Source organism: Neomonachus schauinslandi, chromosome 2, assembly GCF_002201575.2.
Source record: "Neomonachus schauinslandi chromosome 2, ASM220157v2, whole genome shotgun sequence".
Lineage (NCBI taxonomy): Eukaryota > Metazoa > Chordata > Mammalia > Carnivora > Phocidae > Neomonachus > Neomonachus schauinslandi.
The window spans coordinates 144217835-144225211 of NC_058404.1; the positions used below are offsets into that span (position 1 = coordinate 144217835).

General features: G+C 40.8%; 1 protein-coding gene across 1 annotated transcript in view; it reads left to right on the top strand.

Annotated features, from left to right (window-relative positions):
* The window catches only part of BTC (betacellulin), a 43363-nt gene that overhangs the window by 24282 nt on the left and 11704 nt on the right, over positions 1-7377 (top strand). The gene's annotated exons all lie outside the window — the stretch shown is intronic.

The window sequence follows — 7377 nt, forward strand, 5'->3', positions numbered from 1 at the left end:
TGTACTGCGAAAGCAGCCATAGACACCTTGCAAACGAGTGGCGTTAGAGGTACTTCAATAAAACTTTATTTAGCGAAACAGGCTGTGGGCCAGATTTGGCCCTTGGGCCATAGTTTGACTGACCCCTAGTCTGTTCTTTATAGATCGAATGGTCTGGTCTTCTACAGGGGCTGTTTCTGATTTAAAACAAAACACAGGCCAATTCTAAAAGTAGGTGGGAGAGAGCCTCCTATATTCCCTGGAAACTTTTTGGAGCTGAGAGGGTAGTGACTTGGTGTTAAGTGTGCCTTTCCTAGCACCCTAGAGAAGTCATAACTGAGCCAGGAACATGCTGACCAAGTTGTCCTGATGTGAGTCATCAGTTCCAGCCCAGTCTTCCTCTTTCTTCCTTCATACTAGTAGGTGGTCTGGAAAGTGCCCACAGGCTGTGGAATCCATTGGTGTCTTAGGTCATGCTTGTGTGGGTCTTGTCACTCACATAGAGAGAAGAACAAGGCCAATTTTATGTGGTTGTGTGCTTTTCTTCAGCTGAGTTTTAAATATCTTCAGTGATGGCATTTTCATATCTCCTTTGGGGGATTATTCCATCATCCAGTGATTGACAGTGTTAAAAAACCTGCTTCATCATTATCCTAAATGTGTTACCTATTTTTTTTATTTTAGTAAGAATATTTAAACATGGGATCTACCCTTTTAACAGAACTTTAAGTGTACAGTATAAGATTGTTAACTATAGGGGCGCCTGGGTGGCTCAGTCGTTAAGCGTCTGCCTTCGGCTCAGGTCATGATCCCAGGGTCCTGGGATCGAGCCCCGCATCGGGCTCCCTGCTCGGTGGGAAGCCTGCTTCTCCCTCTCCCACTCCCCCTGCTTGTGTTCCTGCTCTCGCTATCTCTCTCTCTGTCAAATAAATAAATAAAAATCTTAAAAAAAAAAAAAGATTGTTAACTATAGGCAGGATGTTGTACAGTACATCTCTAGAAATTATTCATCTTGCATAACCCAAACTTTATACCCATTAAACAACAACTCCTCATTCCCCCCATACTTACACCCCCCTGCCCTGGCAACCACCATTCTACTCTCAGCTTCTGTGGATTTGGCTATTTAGATACCTTTTTAAAGTAGAATCATGTGTTCATTCTTTTATAACTGGCTTACTTCCCTTAGCATAATGATCTCAAGGTCCATCTGTGTTGTTGCAGATGGCAAGAGTTCCTGCTTTTTTTAAGGCTGAATAATATTCCATTGTTTGAATAAACCACATTTTCTTCATCCATTCATGTGTTGATGGATATTTAGGTTGTTTCCACATCTTGGCTATTGTGTATAGTACTGCAGTAAACATGGTAGTGTGAGTATCTCTTTGAGATTCTGATTTCAATTCTTTTGGATACATACCTAGAGGTTGGATTGCTGGATCATACGGTAGTTCCGTTTTTCAGGGTTTTTTTTTTTTTTTAGAAAACTCCATAGTATTTCCCATAGCAGCTATAGGTTCCCTTTTCAGTCTATTAATTGTTTCTTTCCCATGCAGAAGATTGTTAGCTTGTTTAAGGTCACACAGTAAGTGGAGTAGCCTGACACAAATTTGGAGAGACTGGTTCCAGAATTATTGTTAATCACCATGCTAAACTGCTAGAATCATGTGGGAAGATCACAATGCTGAATATGCAAAGAAAATTCTGAAAAATAATCCTTGAAAGTAAAGTCCAAAAAGGACAAACTGTTCTTGAAAAGGAATTAATGTGGAGCAGGAGCATATTGTCTTTATTTAGACTGTGTGACCTCGGGCAAGTCACTTAAGCTTTTAGACATCAGTTTGCAACTTGTAAGATGAAGAAATGAATCAGATGATCTTTAGGAGTTGTTCTGGTTTCTAAATGACTTTATAATTTTATTTTCAAATAGCCCCAATCTCTAAGCATTTCATTTTTAGTTTGTCCTTTTCTGCCTTGAGTAAAGAATGTATTCATTCCTACCAATACTTCTGTGTACCTGCAATGCAGCAGGCCCTGTTCCAGGTACTCCGGATGCAACAATGAACATAGTCAAAGATGAGGCTGGAGAGGTAATGGAGAAAGAGAGGTAATGGGTAATGTCATGTAGAGCCTTGCTGGGGATTATAAAACCTTCAGCTTTGAGTTTCAATAGCAAAATGGTGTCTGCGTGCAGATGAGACAGTTAAGAGGGGACAGACAGAAGCAGGGAGACTAGTTAGAAGTTGTTGCCATGGAGACTACTTCCTGTCTAGAGATAAATATCAGGCTTAGACCAAGGGAGTAGAGATGGAGGGATGATTCTGCATATATTTTGAATACAACCAATAGAATTTTCTGACGAATTGGATGTAGAGTAAAAGAGAAAGAAGTCAAAGTGACTCTAAGATATTTGACCTGAATCACAGAAAGAATGTAGGTATCATTTACTGAGATGAGGAAAGACCAGATTTGAGGGGGGAAATCAGGTGTTCCATTTGGGTAGTGTTAATTTCAAATGCCGGTTAGACAACCAGGTGGAGATGTTCACTGGACTCTTAGACATTGAAGGAAGAGATCTGGGATGGAAACATAAATTTGGGATTGTTACCATGAAGGCGTTCAAAGCCAGGAAATGCCCAGAAAGGGAGTGTAGAGAGAAGAGATGAGAAAGCACTGAGTCCCCATGCATTGCAAAATTTAGAGGCTGGGGGATATGGGAAAGAACCAGCAAAGGAGACGGAGCAAAGGAGGCATTATATATACCAGAATCCCATAGCTTGCACTCTTGAAAAGCTAAAGAAATACAAGTTCTCTTCCTGTTCATTTTTCTTTGTCTGCCCCCCAGCTGTGAATAATTTTAAACATGTAAATACACTTACACATCAACACCAAATTCTTTTTTCTTCCTTTAAAGGGATAGAATGAAAAGGGCAGCTCTAAGTGAAGACCCACTCCTGTAAGCTGAGAAATCATTGGCCTAGCCCTCCTGGTTAAAAGACATGCAGATCTGTTCTGATTAAGCCTCCTGCCTAAGCATATTCTAGTAACACTGGAGGGTTAACAAGTACATCTGTGAGATCTATTTTTCTTTTCCTGGAGTCACCAACTCTTTTCCATTTCTGTAGGAAATGGCATTGGATGTAACACAAATGGGAATCCTCAGATAAGAGAGATTTTCAAATTTTGCACTTCTTCAAGGACAGTGTGAATTTATATTCCCCCATCTCAGGGAGATAGCAGGCAAGATAAAGAAGGAAAATTAACTTAGAAAATATAAAACTTTCTACCTCATCTCCTGTTTTAAGAAGGTTGTTAAAGGAGGAAACCCCTATTGGGAAGTTGCCAGGAAGCCAAGGATTGGAGGTTAAAGGCTTAGCCTCTACTTCATAGACTAGGAAGAAACTTCCCTGCAAACTTAAACTGTGACCACTTAAACTTGTCTGTGCATTAGCTGCTCCCTTTTTAAGGTCAGACATCTATGTGGGAAGAAAAATCTATAGGTATTTGTTTTACTCCTTCTCTCTCGTTAACACTGTTGGGACTTTTATCTCAAAATTTAGGCCCTCCTTTTAAATCTCTTGCACAGAGATTTAACTATGTATTTAACTAGGGGGTTAGAGATACTATGAGGTTATCACACTGTAATGAGAACTACATAAAATATATTACACTTCAAGTTGATTTTAGAAGAGCTGCTGATATTAATATCATTTATAAAATCATTAAATAGATTTGTAATGAGCACAACTGGAAGAACTAAGTGAATGTTTTATGAAAAATAAAGCTAATGTATAAATTCTGAGGAGTTTTAAACATAAAGCATCACAAGGCCTGTTTGGGTTTGAGAATAAGAATTGTGTACAAGAAAGATCAGAGAACTGTGCTATTTAATCAAAGCAGCCATCAAACTGAGAAAAATTCCGTACTTAAACTAAGTCATTTGAGTGTGCGCTCTATTCCTCCACTTAAGTTTGACCCAAGAGAATCTATCACATCTCATCTAACTATTCATATGATCCAAGGAAGGTGACCACTTCTTGTCTATTTGCCCATATGATCGAAGAAAGATGTTCTTACTTAGAATTAGATGTTGTCATACACCTACCTACAGGAACCCTCATAGTTTCTTATCTAATTGGCTTTGGAATCTTTGGAATATGGCATCTCAAGAAGAGATTGAGATATGTTACTTGTGGTGCCTATCTGCTTAGGAGTTTGTGTTGGAGTTTTACAGTGCAATTTTGTGGGACTGACTCACTCCCAGAGAATGTTTTGGTTTTGGGAACGTGGGTTGGAAAAGAGTAAGGTAGGAGGGATAAAAGATCAATTAGGTTCCACCACCCTGGTATCAGGGGAATTTTCATGTTAGGTTTTCAAGACCAGGTCATTCGTTTCTCAACAAAGAAACAATACATGGGACGAATCATTCTTTTGTCATAGGATTAACTTTTCCTTCTTGATAAACATCTCTGGAATGGAAAGGTAGGTCTTGCCATCCCCTGCCCTATGTCATCAGGTCTCACGATAGGCAGAAAATGTTAGATTTCACAGTTGTTCAATTTTCAGATAATGTGACCTTGATGAATAATAGATGAAGAGAACTGGAATCGAAGGTGCGTTTTGAAAGGGGGTATGCTGATAAGCCTTCTCATTTCCATCAGAGAGAAGAGATGATCCCATCTGTTTGGGGAGGTGGGGGGAGGGCGGCACAGTATGTGTGATGTATTTTTCTCCAGTTTTTAAAGTTCCATAGAGAAATCACTGGACATTTTCTGCTTGGTGGCATGGAAGGGTTTTTAAATCCAAATAATTCTGGGAATATTTAAGATCATGTTTATTTGGCAGAGGAGAGAGTTCTGTGAATGATCCAAACAGCGCCTGGCAACCATTTCCTTGGCACGGGTCTGTGCTGCTTGGATGGGCTGAGGCCGGTCAAGTCACTGCAACCAGCAGCTGCTGGTCAAGGCACTTTCTGGTATCTCGCTCTATATGGTGTTTATTAAAAGGCTGGCTACATTTAAAGGGGCCTAACAACTAGAGGAAGTAGTAAAGCTCCGGATACAGAGCCATATGGCTCTTACGCTTAAAGTCAGGGATGCTTTGCGAAGTAGGAAGGACCTTTCTGGAGCACAGCAGATCTGTCACTAAGTCTTATTGCTTCTTAAATTCATCTCCTAGACCTTCGTGCCCCTGCTGCAGGCCCACGTCACATATGTTTGCATGAGTCAGCCAATGCCTTTCTCCTTGCTCCCAGCCTCTTCCTACTCTAATCCAATCAGCAGCTTTCTACCTAATACACTGATACAATGTTAAACTCAAAAAGAGTAGCTCTTACATATACCATTTAATATAATCCATAAGACCTTTCTTCAGCTCTCCCTTGCCTTGTATTTCAAGTGTAAACACCTCAGCCTACTGACATTTGAGGTTTCTAACTTCCATTCACAGCCGTCCTTGGCTGCTCCCCACCAGGTCCCCTACATCTCCATTAAATCTGCCTCCTACCCCCTGCATGATCAGGCTTGCGTATTCCTGACCCTGAGCTTTTGCTCCTAACATCCTCCACAACTGAATAGCTTGCTTACCTCCTCTTAAAAAAAAAAAATCCGTATTTTCCAGAACATTTTCTTTCATTAGATAAGCACTCTTTGTAATGATAACAAGATTTCTCTTAGAATTGTCAAGATTTTCAAGATTCTAGCATCAACTCAGTTACTGAGGACTTGATTGTCTGGGGTCCTCTGCTAGGAACATCCATGTGAGTTCTTATTTGAGCTCCATAACAGCCCTCTAAGGCAGATGCTATCATCTTCAGTATACAGGTGGGGAAACTGAGGCGCAGACAGCTTCGTAAGCTTGCCCAGACCCATGCAGCTAAGGAAAGGCAGAGCTAAAAACACTGATTTCTTTCCTCCTAATCTGGTCTTCTTTCTTTTCACTGTTTCCAGCATGCCACAACTGTTTATGTGGTTACTATGGCTGTTCTTATTGATGGGTTGTTTATTATCGTCTTTAATGTGTTTTGTTGTACCAATTTAGATAGACAAGATATGGTTTACTCTTCTGATGTTTCCCAGGGCTTACTACAGGGCTCTGGAAATAGCAGGTACGAATGAAAGTTGACTGATAAGTTTATTTGTCAAAACATACAGATCTTTGTTTTTAAGACACTTTGCAGTTATTTCTGGAAGAAATTTCAGTAAGAGCCCCATTGACTGGCATGCATGGGAGCAAATGTTGGCATGCACAAACTGTCAGCATAGCTGGTAATCAAGTCACCAACCCAAACCAGGTCAGCCAGTTCCTCAGCAGCATTCTGCCACCCCCTGAACCTTTGTGACCTGGCATCACAGGAATTTGCTGAGTATAGATCATCCAAAGTTCTTGGCAATTCCTCTCCTTGGTGGCCCTGGGCAATAATATGTACTCATTTTATCGTATTAATTAAGAAGTTTTAGGAGTCATTACTATTCAGGTCATTGGGATGCCCGGTGCCATACCAAACCTCGTGTGAAACGCCCTTCTGAAGTGAACATCGTGGTCTTTCTGGCTCCACAGGTGTCTGAGTCCTGTATGCTGTTGGTCACACCACAAATGTGGGAAAGTCCAACCCTGGCCCGGAGCTGGCTAGTTAGCTGTAGTCTCTGGGTGTGGGCACATGTCTGGTGTGGATCAGCACATGGAACAGCAAGTCCATATCTCTGTACTGTTTCTCTTGTCAATCCTTATTTATTAAAACCTTCTACATGTAAGCAAGGGAGAAATTGTTACATATTTCTATCCCCAGTTAAAAAATTAGGCAATGAAAACTCTAAAAGGTAAGACAAGGAAGTTGGAGCAGGATCGAAATCCTGGATATGAAGCTTCCAGGATTTTCCTCTTTCTTCAGGGCAAGAGAAACCATTCAGAGGTTAACTGCGAGGGAGAATCTTTCATTCAGGCAAGCACAACTGGGTGCAGCAGGCTGAGAGCAGATGACAGCTCCCTGCTGAACACCTGGCTTGACCCAGCGCCAGAGTGAGAGGGTCATGGATTCCAGGGCAAAACCTACTGCGTCTGAGTCTCGCTTCTGCCACTTACTAGCTGTGTGATCTTGGAAAGTGACTTAGCCTCCATGTGTTGTTCTTTGTTCATCCATAAATGGGAGATTAGAATGATGCTTACCTCACAAGGCTGTTATAAGCATTAAGTTATTATATATTAACATATATATATATATATATATATATAAAGTATATGACCAGTATCCAGCACTTGGTAAGCATTATGTGCATGTTTAAGGAAAGAAGAGAAGGAAAGGAAAGGAAAGGAAAGGAAAGGAAAGGAAAGGAAAGGAAAGGAAAGGAAAGGAAAGGAAAGGAAAGGAAAGGAAAGGAAAGGAAAGGAAAGGAAAGGAAA